General features: G+C 48.8%; 1 protein-coding gene across 3 annotated transcripts in view; it reads left to right on the forward strand.

Moving 5' to 3' along the window:
* Positions 1-17,596, forward strand: part of LOC137653700 (endoplasmic reticulum aminopeptidase 1-like) — a 512,338-nt gene that overhangs the window by 100,862 nt on the left and 393,880 nt on the right. The gene's annotated exons all lie outside the window — the stretch shown is intronic.

A 17,596-nucleotide genomic window follows, 5' to 3' on the forward strand; every position in this document is an offset into this window, starting at 1 on the left:
ATCCTCGTCTGCAGAAGATTTTTTGGGGAGAAAACGCTGGACTCAGGCCTCAAGACCTCTTAAGCGTAAAGTCCAGACCGCGCGAGTCCAACAGCCAGGGTGTAGCCATTGGGCTAGCTCGGACTCGCCGCAGTCATCAGGTGACTGCACGCCTCCTAAGAGGGGTAAGGCGCTGCCTCAACAGACCTCAACTTCTGTTAAAGCTATGCCTCAACAGACCTCAACTTCTGTTGATCCTAAGATGGCTATGCTGCAGACTATGCAGTCGCAGCTTGCGGTGTTGATGCGGGAGTTTCAGGCAGAGAAGGTTAATACACCTCCTCCTGCGAACGCTCCTCCTCCTCTGCGCAGTACAATCTGCCAGACGTATGAGGTTGAGGTTCCTCAAGCTACCTCCATGCGTGAGCTGCCGCGTTGGGAGTTGCCAGATACCAGCGCTGTGCAGCAACCTCCACTTTCCTTGAGGCAGGAGCCTCTTACCACGCAGCAACCTCCTCAACAATGGGGGCAGGAGCCTTATGCCTTACAACCTCCTCTACCCTTGAGGCAGGAGTATCTTGCTTTACAACCACCCTCGAGGCAGCAACCTCTTGAGGTACGACAACCTCTACCATCCTTGAGGCAGCCACCTCAACTCTCGCAGCAACCACCTCCACTTTCCTCGAGGCGAGAACCTCAACTCTCGAGGCAAGCACCTCAAGAACCTCAACTCGTGAGTCAAGAGCCTCTCTCTGCGCAGCCACCTCAACCCTTGAGGCAAGCGCAACTCTTGAGGCAGGAACCTCATGCTATGAGTCAGCCACCTCAACGCATGCATCTGCCACTTTCTCCTCAGCTTGAGCCTCTTCCCATTCAACTTGAACCGCAGTCTATGCAGCATGAGCCTCATGCTTTACTACAGTCGCCTCTCACCACGCTTGCTCCTCAGACCTCCGCAGAACCTCCTTCATCCCAGCCTCAGGACTTTGTCATTACCAGCCCTCATCCTCTTCAACAGAGACTTGAGGATGAATCCGCAAGTGCGCATGCACCCGCTCTTCAGGATTCAGCCATTCAGCAGACCGCTTTAACTTTACCTCTCGCTTCTCAACCCTCAGGTGATGAGGTTTCTGAGGATGAAGCTGCTCACCTGGATGATCCTTCATCTGACGTGGAGGAACCCAAGTCATTGCCACCCTCCATCGACTTTCGCAAGGTTCTGGCTCTGTTCAGAGAACTTTACCCGGATCACTTTGTTTCTGCTACCCCTCGCTCTCCTCCATCCGAGTTCTCTCTAGGCATGCAACCTGTTAAGTCTGCCTACACTAAGCTCGTCTTCGCTAGATCTTCTAAGAGAGCTTTGAGAATGTTAGGGGATTGGTTGCAGTCCAAGCAGCAACTGGGAAAGACGTCTTTTATGTTTCCACCTCCTAAGCTGACGTCTAAGGCGGGCGTCTGGTATGCCACAGGAGAGGAACCAGGCTTGGGGGTCCCTGCCTCTGCCCAGGCTGACTTCTCAAGTTTGGTTGACTCTCCACGAAGGTCGGCTATGAGACGCTCTAAGGTCTGCTGGACCTTTTCTGACCTGGACCACTTCTTGAAGGGAGTCTTTCGCGCCTTTGAGATTTTTAATTTTCTCGACTGGTGCCTGGGGGCCTTGAGCAAGAAGACTGCCCCATCTGACAAAGACTCGGCCATGCTGATCATGTCCTGTATGGACAAAGCAATTCGCGATGGTTCCGGCGAACTGGCCTCTATGTTTGTATCGGGAGTCCTCAAGAAAAGGGAACAGCTTTGCTCCTTCCTTTCCACTGGTATCACCTCTTGCCAAAGGTCGCAGTTACTTTTTGCTCCTCTTTCTAAGTTCCTGTTTCCTGAGGATCTTATCAAGGAATTGTCTGCGGCTCTCATTCAGAAGGACACGCATGATCTTGTGGCCTCTTCAGCACGGAAGGCTAAGGTTGCTCCTTCAGTTCCTAGAACTTACCGCACCCCAGTGGCTGATACTCCTGCTACTAGATTTATTCCGCCCTTTCGTGGCAGAGCCCCCAACCGAGGAGGTACCCGCCCAGACGGTCACAGGGGCAGGTCCAAGAAAGGTATCAAGTCTTCGAAAGGCAAACACTGACTCTCCTCCTCTCCAGACAGCTGTAGGAGCCAGACTCAAGATCTTCTGGCAAGCTTGGGAAAGAAGAGGTGCAGACGCCCAGTCTGTCAAGTGGCTAAGGGAGGGTTACAAGATACCATTCTGCCGCAATCCCCCTCTGACCACTTCTCCCATCAACCTCTCTCCCAACTACAAGGAAAAGGACAAGAGGCTAGCGTTACATCAAGAGGTGTCGCTCCTGTTACAGAAGGAGGCAGTGGTGATAGTCCGGGATCATCAATCCCCGGGCTTCTACAACCGTCTCTTTCTGGTGGCCAAGAAGACAGGAGGTTGGAGACCGGTGCTGGACGTCAGTGCGCTCAATGCTTATGTCACCAAGCAGACGTTCACTATGGAGACGACGAAGTCGGTCCTAGCAGCGGTCAGGCAGGAGGACTGGATGGTCTCGTTGGATCTGAAAGACGCTTACTTTCACGTCCCCATTCATCCAGACTCCCAACCTTTTCTGAGATTCGTTTTTGGAAAGGTTGTGTACCAATTCCAAGCCCTGTGTTTTGGCCTAAGCACGGCACCTATGGTGTTTACGCGACTGATGAGGAATCTTGCGAAATTCCTCCACTTGGCGGACATCAGAGCCTCCCTTTATTTAGACGACTGGCTGTTAAGAGCCCCCACAAGTCGTCGCTGTCTGGAGAGTCTCAATTGGACTTTGGACTTGACCAAGGAACTAGGTCTTTTGGTCAACTTAGAAAAGTCCCAGCTTATTCCTTCCCAAACCATCGTTTACCTGGGAATGGAGATTCGGAGTCAAGCTTTTCGGGCTTTTCCGTCGGCCCCAAGAATCAACCAAGCCCTAGAGTGCATTCTGAGCATGCTGAAGAGGAACAGATGCTCGGTGAGACAGTTGATGAGTCTAACAGGGACCCTGTCATCGTTAGCCCTGTTCACCGAGTTAGGGAGACTCCACCTCCGCCCCCTTCAATTCCATCTAGCAGCTCACTGGGACAAGAATATGACGCTCGAAGCGGTCTCTATTCCTGTTACCAAAGAGATGAAGACTACTCTCATGTGGTGGAAGAGCAACATCCTTCTCAAGGAGGGTCTCTCGTTAGCTGTTCAGACCCCCAATCTTCATCTCTATTCGGACGCATCAGACTCGGGCTGGGGCGCGACCTTGGACGGACAGGAATGCTCGGGGACATGGAACAAGGAACAGGAAACGCTTCACATCAATTGCAAGGAGTTGTTGGCAGTACATCTGGCCTTAATGAACTTCAAGTCCCTCCTGCTAAACAAGGTGGTGGAGGTGAACTCCGACAACACCACAGCCTTGGCATACATCTCCAAGCAGGGAGGGACTCATTCGAGGAAGCTATACGAGATCGCAAGGGACCTCCTCATTTGGTCAAGAAGTCTAAACCTCAAGCTGGTAACGAGATTCATTCAGGGCAATATGAATGTCTCGGCAGATCGCCTCAGCAGGAAGGGTCAAGTCATCCCCACAGAATGGACCCTTCACAAGGACGTGTGCAACAGACTTTGGACCTTGTGGGGTCAGCCAACGATAGATCTGTTCGCCACCTCCATGACCAAGAGGCTCCCATTGTACTGTTCCCCAATTCCAGACCCGGCAGCAGTTCACGTGGATGCTTTTCTGCTGGATTGGTCCCATCTCGATCTTTATGCATTCCCGCCGTTCAAGATCATCAACAGAGTTATTCAGAAGTTCGTCTCCCACGAAGGGACACGGCTGACGTTGGTTGCTCCCCTTTGGCCTGCAAGAGAATGGTTCACAGAGGTACTGCAATGGCTGGTCGGCGTTCCCAGGACTCTCCCTCTAAGAGTGGACCTTCTACGTCAACCACACGTAAAGAAGGTACACCCAAGCCTCCACGCTCTTCGTCTGACTGCCTTCAGACTATCGAAAGACTCTCTAGAGCTAGAGGCTTTTCGAAGGAGGCAGCCAGAGCGATTGCCAGAGCAAGGAGGATTTCCACTCGTAGAGTCTATCAATCCAAGTGGGAAGTCTTCCGAAGCTGGTGCAGAGCCAATGCAGTTTCCTCTACCAATACCTCTGTAACCCAAGTTGCTGACTTCCTGTTACATCTTAGGAATGTTAGATCTCTTTCGGCTCCTACGATCAAAGGGTACAGAAGTATGTTGGCATCAGTCTTCCGCCACAGAGGCTTGGATCTTTCTTCCAACAAGGATCTACAGGACATCCTTAAGTCTTTCGAGACCTCTAAAGAACGTCGCTTGTCCACTCCAGGCTGGAATCTAGACGTAGTCTTAAGGTTCCTGATGTCTTCTAGATTTGAACCTCTCCAGTCAGCCTCTTTCAAAGACCTTATTCTCAAAACTCTTTTCCTCGTCTGCCTTGCAACAGCCAAAAGAGTTAGTGAGGTTCACGCCTTCAGCAGGAACATAGGATTCACATCCGAAACAGCAACATGTTCCTTACAGCTCGGGTTTTTGGCAAAAAATGAACTTCCTTCACGTCCTTGGCCTAGATCGTTCGAAATTCCTAGCCTCTCCAACATGGTGGGTAACGAGCTAGAGAGAGTTCTTTGCCCTGTCAGAGCTCTAAAGTATTATCTTAAAAGGTCAAAACCTATACGAGGACAATCAGAAGCCTTATGGTGTGCCATCAAGAAACCTTCGATGCCTATGTCCAAAAACGCAGTTTCGTATTACATAAGGCTTCTGATTAGAGAAGCTCATTCTCACATGAAGGATGAAGACCTTGCTTTGCTGAAGGTAAGGACCCACGAAGTGAGAGCTGTAGCTACTTCGATGGCCTTCAAACAGAACCGTTCTCTGCAGAGTATTATGGATGCAACCTATTGGAGGAGCAAGTCAGTGTTTGCATCATTTTATCTCAAAGATGTCCAGTCTCTTTACGAGAACTGCTACACCCTGGGACCATTCGTAGCAGCGAGTGCAGTAGTAGGTGAGGGCTCAGCCACTACATTCCCTTAATCCCATAACCTTTTTTAACCTTTCTCTTGAATGCTTTTATTGTTGTTTTTGGGTTGTTACGGTAGGCTAAGAAGCCTTCCGCATCCTAGTTGATTTGGCGGGTGGTCAATTCGTTCTTGAGAAGCGCCTAGGTTAGAGGTTGTGTAGAGGTCCTTTAGTATGGGTTGCAGCCCTTTATACTTCAGCACCTTAGAGTTGTTCAGTCTCCTAAGAGGAACGCTGCGCTCAGTAAGGAAGACGAACTTATTAAAGGCAAAGTAATGGTTCAAGTCGACTTCCTTACCAGGTACTTATAATTTCATTGTTATTTTGAATAACTGATAATATGAAATACGGGATACTTAGCTTCTTGATATACATGTACACTGGTTTTCACCCACCTCCCTGGGTGTGAATCAGCTACATGATTATCGGGTAAGATTAATATTGAAAAATGTTATTTTCATTAGTAAAATAAATTTTTGAATATACTTACCCGATAATCATGATTTAATTGACCCACCCTTCCTCCCCATAGAGAACCAGTGGACCGAGGAAAAATTGAGGTGGTGTCAACAAGAAGTACTGCAGTACCTGGCCACAGGTGGCGCTGGTGAGTACACCCCCCTCTTGTATAGCGATCGCTGGCGTATCCCGTCCGTAGAATTCTGTCGGGCAACGGAGTTGACAGCTACATGATTATCGGGTAAGTATATTCAAAAATTTATTTTACTAATGAAAATAACATTTTTCAACCTATTTTTCACTAACGAAAGCATATGGCGATAGGTAAACAGAAAAGTAACAAAGTTCTCGCCTCATCGATGATGTCACAGTCATTTGACGTAAGCTTGAGTATGAATTGCATTCTCTTTCTTTTTCTACAAAGAATGATAAGTTAATACTATCTTACAAAATATTTAGTTATATAAAATAAAAGGATTATGTTATTTTAAGAAAATTTTTGTCCTTTTGGTATGCTTTCTTTGGATAATCTTCGATCTGTTTTAAAGATTATCTAGCGTTCATTTTTATCTATGCTACGCAGTCCTCAGTCTATCGTTACAGTAATACTCTTTGTATCGATATTTTAGATTTTATTAGATAAAAGGAATATGTCATTTTCCAATTATATTGGTCCTTTTAGTATTTTTCTTTAACTAATCTGTTTACAAAGATTAAAGAGAATTAGCCTTCAGTTAATTTTTATACGACATAGTATTCATGACAATCGATATAGTCTCACGATTCTTTGGATCGTTGTTTACTTGTTCGTTTTGACATACAAAATTTTTTCGTATAATATTTATAAATGTTCCAGTTGTTCAACATGACTATTCATCTTTTATTGGAACCCCTTAATATTAAGGGTTGATTTAAATATATAGATATATTCTTTATTCCTATATCTATTCATGTAATATGTTAATATTTTATATTAAATATTTTGTTACATTTTATATGGGATTCAGTGACTATTGCATTCCCATTTAAGCCCTTGAGAGAAGACAGTAGTAAGTTCTCCCTCTACGGGCATGTATATTTTTGGTTTTATACCAAAGAGTCAAAAATGCAAATTTTTAGTGCTAAATTAGTGCAGTGAATTTTATTCAATACAGTGGAGGGTGCTTCTGTTCAGACCTGTCGTTATCCTAGCCTTAGACCTCTTTCAAGCTCCCGGACCCATGGGAGAAGTAAAGTAGAGCGGCGAAGGGAAGCGAGAGGCGTAGCCTGGCGCTTACCGTCTTGTAAGTCCCCTCGAGCATTTTCTGTTGACGATCCCCAGAACGCTCGCCCTCGCCGTAGGTAAGGGGAGGTAAAAGTGTTTTCTAACTTTAAACGATATCGCGCATCGGGCGCGAAGCTGAAAACAAAATTAAAATAATTCTTGACAGGTAATGAGCATTTAATGTTCTTACCTCTTATAAAGAGCTAAACTTGATGGCGCATGCCAAGCAGCTGAGCATGATGGCACTCGCCAGGTGGCTTAGTATGGCGCCTCGCGCTAAGCTGAAAGTGGCGCCTCGCGCCAAGCTGAACATGACCCTTCGCGCTAAGCTGAACATGTCGCCTCACGCCAAGCTTAACGTGACGCCTCCCGCCAAGCTGAGCGTGACAACAACAGAACGTTGGTCATCTAGCTTTCACTAGACGCGATCGGCATAGCTCCTAGCATCTGAATCGCGAGCGGTTTTTAATCGCAAGCGTTATTATTCTGAAAGTCACGTGGCGCCGAGCATCAAGAACTTTCATGACATCAAGTAGAACTTGATGTCTACATGACCATGAGCGTCTAGCGTTGGAACTTTGTTACGCCAGGCGCTATATTAAGAAATAAATATTAACTAGAAAGATATTATGTTCTCAGACCAAGGCCTGCTTGAACTAATTCTTGGTTGGGAGAGCTAGAATTAAACCTCTTAAGCATTGAGGTCAGAATTCAGAACCGTAAGGAGTTGACTCCTAGGAAACAAGACATCTCTACCTAGGTTAGAGACTTGTAGGAGGAAGGGAGTGACTTTCAGAAACTCATGAGAGTTTTCTGAAGAGTTTCCATTTTATTTTTGTACCTGCTGCTCCTCGTTCCGCCTTTAGAGTTTTTCGCTAAGGAAGACGGCAAAGGAGTCTCTGTTTATTATTTTATCTCTGGGCTCTACCTGTGCTGCTCCGTGAAATACTCCTTTTACATCATTTCTAAGGTAAAAACTGCTATAAAATTACCAGAGAAAAAGTTGTATAGGAATGCCAGGTTGAACCCAGCTCGCTCACCTTATAAGGTGTCGGTATAATACTGGGGCGTGATAAATCACAACCAGAGGTCTCGCACCATTTAGATATCTCCTCTCAATATCCCTGTAACAGTGAGGTGCCGTTCAACACCCATCCCCGAACTCTACTACCAACAATCCAACCCACGCCAGTGACGTCACTCCTTTTATAGCACTTGCTTGTTCGCACTTGTGTTTTTCTCTGAGGTGTTTTTCGGTGTTTACCCAGGATTTTGTACACGATGTTAGATTCTACTGTATCCCCATCTAAGTTAAGTACCAGATCTATGAGTCTTGAGTCCTTGGAGGTAGCCTTGCCCTTAGTTTTATTTCTATCACAGTTTTTTATTATTTACCATTCGTCGGCCCCGCTTCGCGGCCGCCATGCTGGCTGGCTACCTCCTTTCACTCGTTCTTAACGCCTTACAATTAGTCTTCTATTCTGATTGTTTTTCGTTTCGAACCTTTTCGCTGGGTTTTATCACCGTTCACACCCTGTGTTATATTATTATTACATGATTATGATATTATACGTTATTATGATATTATACTACGTATCATAGTTTTGATCTTAGGTTGGCATGCCTGCTCGCCTTCGGGCGCTCCCTAGTTGGTTACGTCGCGTTATTGCGTTCTTTACCCAGTATTGTTATCTTTACCACCTAGTTATTTTGCTTTAGTTTGAGTGGGACTCTTGCGAGGCAGTTCTAATTTAGTTATTTGTGTTATTATTTCCGATCGGCATCTACCCGATTTAGTGTTATGTTGGCCCCCCTGTCCAGCTCGGTACTGACCCGCGCTGGAGGGCTCGGCTCGTTATTTCCCTGCCTCTCCCCCTGCGTCCCTCTCTTACTATCTTATTTTAGCTGCATGCCTTACCTAGTTCATTATATCATATTATTTTACTTTATTCATTTATCCGTTTATGATCATTCCGTTGTTTTTGTCGTGGTTCATCGGCCAGGTTGGTACGTCTGGTCTCCCTGTCCCACGTGATCGCCTCCTTCCCCCTCATTGGCTTGTTCTCGCTGCAGGGGTATGGCCCCAATCCCCCCGCCTACCCCATCCCCACTCCAGGGATACCTCTCGTCTCTATGAGACTTGGAGTCAGCTGTTTTGCATTACGGGTCGAGTCCTCTCGTTCCCCAGTCACCCCCCCCCCCCCCTGCCGGGGTATCTACTGACTCCTTCCCCCAGGTGGAGCCGTGAACACTAGCGAGGCTTGTTATCCTATTTACGCTTACTCCCTGCCCTTTCGTAGCCGTTTTTTCTCCGCCGCTCTGATTGGCCATCGATTGGCTGGGGTGATTTCAGCTATGCTTTGGGTTTTTCCAGCGTGATTCCCCCCGTGACGTTCCGCACCCCACGGGACCCAGTCAATAGGATTCCCCCCGTGACGTTCCGCATCCCACGGAACCCACACGATGTTAGCCCCATTTTTAAATTGCAAGGAATTCTGTTAATTTTAGCTTTCGAGCTTTGTCGAGCTTTGTTGAGTTTTGGGTTTTTGCTTTGTTAAGGTCCTTGTGACCGGTGGTGAGTCTCTGACTCTCCCCCTCCTCCCCCCTCCCCCCTTTTGTCCCGCCTACCCCGGTAGGCTAGCGGTGACCCCTGGGTCTACCTCAGTTGTCTCCCTGGAGCCAACGGTATAACCACTACCCATATTAATATATCATTGTATTCTATACTCGACGATGGTCTTTTTGAATGATCATAGCTATATGGATTTGATTTATTTGCATTTTACCTTTACTAAGTGTTTTCTACCGTTTACTCTTACGGTTTAGAATGTTATTCCTAGTACCTAGCCCTGCTGATGCCGGTTTATTTTTAGTATCCGGAGCCCCCGGGCTCCTCTTGGGATCCTTACCTACTATGGGATACTTATGTACTATCTTTATTTTACAGGTGATCCGCTGTAAGATGACAGCCTGTGCGGCGGTACTTCAACAAGCGTGCGGCCACGATGTGTGTAGGTCGCACTCCCACTGTGCTGTCCTAGTGGATGACTTGACCGTCTGGCATCCGGACAACTGTGAGGTCTGCTATAAGCTGGTCTCAACGCTCACCTCGGACTCGGTAAGTGAAACTGCCGATACTATCTAGATTTACATAGTTTTAATCTTTGGCATTTCCTGTTATTTCCACTGTATCATCTAGTCGAATGACCCTGTTTATCACAAAGGAGATATCTAAACCTACTTGTTTACACATCCCCCGTCGAAATCACTTGCTACTAGTAACGGTCTATTCTCTTTCAGAGCTCCCAGTCTTCTAAGACCTCAGCCCTGGCGACCCTTAAGGTATGGGTTGGCGGGTTCGCCCGCAACGTTAAGGCTAAGAAGCCTTACGTACTTTCTGAAGAGTGGTGCAACCTCATTTACCCCAACACGAAGACCTCGGCTGCGGTCCCTAAGGATGTGGTGGACCCCATCATCGCTAAGATCACGGAAGTCTTGCTCTTAGCTGAAGACCAGGAGGTGATGGGTGAAGCCATAGTGGAGGACGTTGCGGCTATTAACCTCGACATAGAGCCTATGGCCCTCGACGAACCGGAACTAGGTAGGGAGGTAAGTGAGGCAGGTGGGTCCCGGGCTAGGATTCCTCTCCTTAGCCCGACTTTCTCTTCTTCTTCTACCCATTCTTCTTTTCAGGGCTTCCCAGGGAAACACGGGGCTGATACCAGGCCTCGTCCGGTTACCCCGAAGGTTAAGGCTCAACGCAGGCCTTTGCTGAAGACCCGTTAAGTCTTCCAAATCTCCGAAGTCTGTCAAGACTTATTCCTCTAGAGTCCCCAAAGACTCAGCTGTCGCATCTTCGTCTTCTCATGGGTCGAGAACGAAGACAGCCTCCGTAACCACCCCGGTGGCTACCTTTGACCCGGACGCTTTTTCTAACAAGCTCTTGACTCAGATCGGGTCCATGATGACGTCCCTCACTGAGAGGATGCAGAACAATGAGAGTCTAGTGGAAAGCCTCATGCGTTCGAGACTGCCGCAACAGCAGCAGTACGCCATTCCGGACGCCTCCAAGCTCCCGGAATTCAGGAAGAACAACCCATGGAGAATGGCTCTGCACTCTCCTTTCAAAGATGGCATGCTGACCATCGAGGGTTGTGGCACCCGGCCAATCGAGGACTTCGAGTTCTACCCACCGGGCCTCCAATTCCCCTTCCCCGGTTTTGCTTGTTTGACCGAGGAAGCTCTCATTAGGTTGGATAAATTTCCTAAGGAGACGGTAATCTACCCTAAGGAACAGGCCCAATCTACCTGGGTTCGAACGCTGAATGAGTGGGAATGTGTGAACACTATGCTCACACCCCACAAGAGCTCCTACACAATGTTCGTAGTAGATGAGCAAACCCCCACTCCGTGCGTCACCAAGATGATGGACCTAGCCCATCAGGCCATCAAGGAGGACAAACCGTTACCGCAGCTACGGGAAACGGACCTGACCTCCCTCCTGTTCCCAGGTGACCACGAGTGCTGGCATAACGCCCCGGCTACCTTCACGACGGGCAAACTGACCGCGGACTGTGCCTCCACACAGTTCAGCGAGCGTCTCCCCAGGCTTCCAGACTCGTTGATCCGCCTCGAGTTCGAAGCCCGGTGCAGGCTCAGCAGGTCTATTAATTCAGCTACTATGGCTGAGATGACCGCCATCATATACGAGGAGGAACCCCTTTTTAAGGTTCTAACTAAATCTCTACTTCAGACTCTGCTGGCCGATGCGTACGACTTCCTCGCAGCCAGACTTCGTTGCCGGAGACATGTCTTGTCTGAAGCTACCATCAGACATGAGCCTAACAGGCTCATTAAAGCCCCGGTCTGGGGCCCTGATTTGTTTCCGGAGGACATGGTTAACAACGTCCTCAGCGAGGCTGCCAGGGTAAACCAAAGTCTCAAGGTTAGGTGGGGCCTAGTCCCCAAACGAAAGTTTAAGCCAGCTGGCACCCCTGCTCGAGGCAGGAAGAGGCTGAGGCCCTTCCATTACTCTCAGAATCGGCAACCCCTTCAGTTGGTGCAAACCATTCCAGTGGCGCAAGGTAGCCAGCCCTCTACTTCGAAGGGACATCCTCAACAACAATATGTGTTGGTCCCTCAGGCTCAGGTAGCAACGACCTCGTATGCTACCTCCCCTGCCTTTAATCCCGCCTACGAAACCCAAGGTGCCTTCCAAGTTTACCAACGCGCCAGAGGCTCCAGTGCCAGAGGTGCCTTTCGTAACAGGGGTAGCGGAAGGGCTTCCACCTGAGGCAAAGGATTCCGCGGAGGCCGAGGAGGCAAATCGTCAACGACCCATTGAAGTTCCTCGGGTAGGGGGAAAACTTTACGTCTTTTGGAATCGTTGGAAGTTCAGCAATCGGGCTTTCAGCATAATTTCCAAAGGTCTGGGGTGGAGTTGGATAGAAGGGCCCCCTCCACCGACCAGTTTCCATCAACTTCCAACGAAGGAACTAGTCTCATATGCAGACGATCTATTGCAGAAGAACTCAATCAAAAGGGTTCATCACTTAAAATTTCAAAGTCGCTTGTTCAGCGTGCCAAAGAAAGACTCAGACAAGCGAAGAGTAATCCTGGACCTGTCCCGTCTGAATTCTTATATTCGATGCGACAAGTTCCACATGTTAACCGTCTCTCAGGTGCGGACCTTACTTCCTCGTGGGGCCGTCACCACCTCTATAGATCTTACAGATGCCTACTATCATGTTCCGATAGCAAGGCATTTTCGTCCTTTCCTAGGCTTCAAACTAGGCAGCCAAGCCTACGCATTCAAAGTAATGCCATTCGGGCTCAACATAGCGCCCAGGATCTTCACCAAACTGGCAGAGACAGTAATTCAAGAACTACGAACCCAGGGAATTCAAATAGTAGCTTACCTGGACGACTGGCTCATCTGGTCAGACAACGTCGAGAACTGCCTCACGGCAACAAACAGTGTGTTAAACTTCTTTCAACAGTTGGGATTCCACGTCAACCTCGAAAAATCCCGCCTGGTCCCGGAGACCAAGTTTCAATGGCTGGGATTACAATGGGATCTATGTTCCCATACGCTTTGTCTCCCGAAGGCAAAGAGGGCAGAAATAGCAAAGAACACGAGACGTTTTCTCAGGGACAAATTGACGTCCAGGAGAAATCAAGAGAGAATCCTGGGCTTCTTGCAGTTCGCCTCCGTGACAGATATTGTTCTGAAGGCCAAACTAAAAGACATAAACCGAGTATGGCGCTCCAGGGCAACCGGGAAGTATCGAGACAAAAGAGCTCGACTTCCACCAATTCTGAGAAAGAGACTTTGGCCATGGACAAAGGTCAAAAGTCTGGCAAAGTCAGTCCCCTTACAATATCCGGCCCCAGGACTCGTCATTCACACAGACGCCTCCTTAACAGGTTGGGGGGGGGATACTCCCAGCACAGGAAGGTCCAGGGACTATGTTCGACTGTATTCCGACAACTCTATATCAATGTCCTAGAGGCCATGGCGGTATTCCTTACTCTAAAACGGGCGGTATTCCTTACTCTAAAACGACTGACTCCAGCCAAGAACCAACGTATCAGACTAGTTCTAGACAGCGCATTCATAGTCCACTGCATAAACAGAGGAGGCTCCAAGTCAGCCCACATAAATCACGTCATGTTAGCAATATTTTCCATGGCAGCATCGAACCAGTGGCATCTGTCGGCACTCCATCTAGCGGGAGTGCGGAATGTAGTGGCGGACGCACTTTCGAGGACAACTCCGCTGGAGTCAGAATGGTCACTGGATCAACAATCATTCAAATAGATCTTATCTCAGGTCCCGGGTCTCCAGGTAGACCTGTTTGCAACAGAGTCCAACCACAAACTAGAGTGTTACGTAGCCCCCAACCTGGACCCTCAGGCTTATGCCACAGACGCAATGTCGTTGGATTGGAACACTTGGAAGAAGATTTACTTGTTCCCTCCGATAAATCTTTTGATGAAAGTGTTGGACGAACTCAGGACTTTCAGAGGCCAAGTGGCTCTAGTAGCCCCCAACTGGCCCAAGAGTAATTGGTTTCCCCTGTTGGTGGAACTGGGTCTCCACCCTCGACGGATACCCAATCCAATACTAACACAAGTAGTACAAACTCGCAATGTGTTAGCTTCCTCAAGAATTCAGAGTGTCCTAATTTTATGGACTTCATGAAATTTGCAGCCCAAAGAGGTGCAGATATTGATCCCCAAAATACTCTTTTTCAATATTAAACTTACCCGATAATCATGTAGCTGTCAACTCCGTTGCCCGACAGAATTCTACGGGAGGGATACGCCAGCTATCACAATACTAGAAGGGGGTGTACTCACCAGCGCCACCTGTGGCCAGGTACTACAGTACTTCTTGTTGACACCTCCTCAATTTTTCCTCTCGTGCTTCCGGCAAGACGTTCTGGGATACGCTTATGATCTTGGAGTATTTTCACGGCTTTTGGTGAAGTATTTCTCTCAGATTTCGGCTGTCGCTTTACTGGAAAACTTCTATATTAGCTTAGATAGCTATTATTTAGTTCTGATTAATGGTTAACGATCTTTTTGCTTGATTTGGAATCCCCACTTGGCTAACTCTTTGATTCAAGATGTCTGACATTTCACAAGCCCCACCCCATAGACGATGTAGGTCTTGTAATAGGCGTATTCCGAAGGCCTCGGTAGATCCTCACACCGCTTGTTCTGACTGTAGGGAAAGACCCTGTCAGTTGGAAGATCGATGTGAGGAATGCGCCGGACTTTCGGAACTTGATTTTGTCCGATTTCTTAAGTATTCAACCAAGTTAGAGAGAGAGAGAGTTAGGAGAAGTTCTTCTCGCTCTTCACTTTTTTCCTCTCCTCATGATCCCCTACCTTTTCCTCCCCCTGTAGTGGCTACCCCCGAACCTACTATTTGCCCTCAACCTGATATGTCTGTTGTTTTGAGTGCCATTCAGGCTTTAGGTGACAAAGTGGAGTCGGTGGTTAGTGATCATAAGTCTCTTATGGCCGAAGTCAAGGAACTTAAGGTCAAGAGTGCAGTGGGTGGTAATAGTGCCAGTGCTGTGACGAGTGCTAGTGTCAGTGCAGTGCCAAGTGCTAGTGTCAGTGTCAGTGTGGTGCGTGAGGGTACTTCTGTGCGTGCCAGTCGTCCTCCCAGTCCGGGACCTCTTGCAAGCTCCCAAGCCCAGGGGAGAAGCAATGTCGAAGGGCAAAAGGGTTCGGCAGGCCTTGATCGGCGCACAGAAGTATCCTCGGTGGTTGCGGGCGTGTCTTCCAGAGACCGTCACTCCCACCCGCAGACGATTGAGCCCGTCTTTTACTCGTCTGCTGAGGAATTGTCAGGGAGGAAACGTTGGACTCAGGTCTCAAGACCTCTCAAACGCAGAGTCCAGACCTCAAGAGCTCTACAACCTGGCTGCAGTCATTGGATCAGCTCTGACTCGCCGCAGTCATCAGTTGAAGGCACTCCTCCTAAGAGGAGTAAGGTGCTGCCGCAACAGATCACTTCTGTTAAGGCTTTGCCTCAGCAGACCTTAGTGTCTGCCGACCCCAAGTTGACTCTACTGCAGTCCATGCAGTCACAACTTGCGGTCTTGATGCGTGAGTGTCAGGCTGAGAAGGTTACACCTCCTCCTGCGATCGCTCCGCCTAACCGCAGTCCTGCCTGCCAGGCGTACGATGTTGAGGCTCCTCAGGATACCTTACCACGTACTGAGTTACCAGTTTCCAGTGGTGTGCAGCTACCTCCGCCTTCCTTAAGGCAACCTCAGCAATGGGAACAGGAAGCTTATACCTTACTTCCTCCGCTTCCACTTGCGGATCCACCAGTGAGGCAACACTCTCTTGAGGTACAACAACCTCTCCCATCCATGAGGCAGACACCTCAGCTCTTGCTGCAGCGACCTCAACCCTCCTCAAGGCGAGAGCCTCAACACCTTAGCCTTGCGCCTCAGGAACCTCAACTCGCGAGACAAGTTATGCGTTCTGCGCAGCCTCTACCCCAACTCTCGCAGCTCACACCTCAGGAACCTCAACTCGTTCCTCAGGAACTTGCTACTGCGCATCCGCTCACCTTACAGCAAGCGCAACCCTTGAGGCAAGACACTCATGCCAGGAGTCAGCCTCCTCCACCCATGCGCCTACCTTCTGCTACTTCTTTTGACCAGCCTTTGCAGCCTGAGCCTCAGGTGTTCCCTCAACAGAGACTTGAGGAGGAAACCACAAGCGTTTTTGCTCCAGCTCGTGCAGATTCTGCTGTTCAGCATACCTTACCTCTCACTTCGCTACACTCTGGTGATGAGGTTTCTGATGATGAGGCTGCACACCTGGACCCCTCATCAGACGTGGATGAATCCAAGTCTTCTCCGCCTCCTATTGACTTTCGTAAGGTCTTGGCTCTTTTCAGAGAGGTATACCCAGACCATTTTGTCTCTGCTACCCCCCGCTCTCCGCCATCTGAGTTTTCGCTGGGCATGCAGCCAGCCAAGTCAACGTATACTAAGCTCGTCTTTGCAAGGTCCTCTAAGAGAGCGTTAAGGATTTTAGGGGAGTGGTTGCAGTCTAAGCAACAACTAGGAAAGACTTCCTTTATGTTTCCTCCGACTAAGCTCACTTCTAAAGCGGGCGTTTGGTATACCACAGGAGAGGAACCAGGCTTGGGAGTACCTGCCTCTGCCCAGGCTGACTTCTCAAGTTTGGTAGACTCTCCTCGTAGAACAGCAATGAGGCGCTCTAAGGTTTGCTGGACCTTCTCAGATCTTGATCACTTCCTAAAGGGTGTCTTTAGAGCCTTTGAGATGTTCAATTTCCTAGACTGGTGCCTGGGGGCCCTTAGCAAGAAGACCTCCCCTGCGGACAAGGACTCAGCCATGCTCTTAATGTCCTGCATGGATAAGGCTATTAGGGATGGATCTGGCGAGCTTGCTTCGATGTTTGTGTCAGGAGTGCTTAAGAAAAGGGAGCAGCTTTGTACCTTCCTTTCCTCCAGCATTACACCTTGTCAAAGGTCTCAACTCCTTTTCGCTCCGCTCTCTAAGTTCCTGTTTCCCGAAGAGCTTGTTAAGGACTTGTCTGCGGCCCTGATACAAAAGGACACCCATGATCTTGTGGCCTCATCAGCTCGTAAGACTAAGGTTGCTACCTCAGTCCCCAGGACTTATCGCACCCCAGTGGCTGATACTCCTGCTACGAGGTTTATTCCGCCCTTTCGTGGTAGAGCCCCCAGCCGAGGAAGCTCCCGTCCAGACTCTTCCAGGAGCAAGTCTAGGAAAGGTTCCAAGACTTCTAAAGGCAAAAACTGACTCTCCTCATCTCCAGACAGCAGTAGGAGCCAGACTCAAGATCTTCTGGCAAGCCTGGGAGAAGAGAGGTGCAGACGCCCAGTCTGTCAGTTGGCTGAGGGAGGGTTACAGGATACCATTCTGCCGCAAACCCCCTCTGACCACATCTCCCATCAACCTCTCTCCCAACTACAAAGAAAAGGACAAGAGGCTAGCGTTGCACCAGGAGGTGTCGCTCCTTTTACAGAAGAAGGCAGTGGTTATAGTCCGGGACCATCAATCCCCGGGCTTCTACAACCGTCTCTTTCTGGTGGCCAAGAAGACAGGAGGTTGGAGACCGGTGCTGGACGTCAGCGCGCTCAATGCTTATGTCACCAAGCAGACGTTCACGATGGAGACGACGAAGTCGGTCCTAGCAGCGGTCAGGCAGGAGGACTGGATGGTCTCGTTGGACCTGAAAGATGCTTACTTTCACGTTCCTATTCATCCAGACTCCCAACCTTTCCTGAGATTCGTTTT

This window comes from Palaemon carinicauda, chromosome 1, assembly GCF_036898095.1.
Source record: "Palaemon carinicauda isolate YSFRI2023 chromosome 1, ASM3689809v2, whole genome shotgun sequence".
Taxonomy (NCBI): Eukaryota; Metazoa; Arthropoda; class Malacostraca; order Decapoda; family Palaemonidae; genus Palaemon; species Palaemon carinicauda.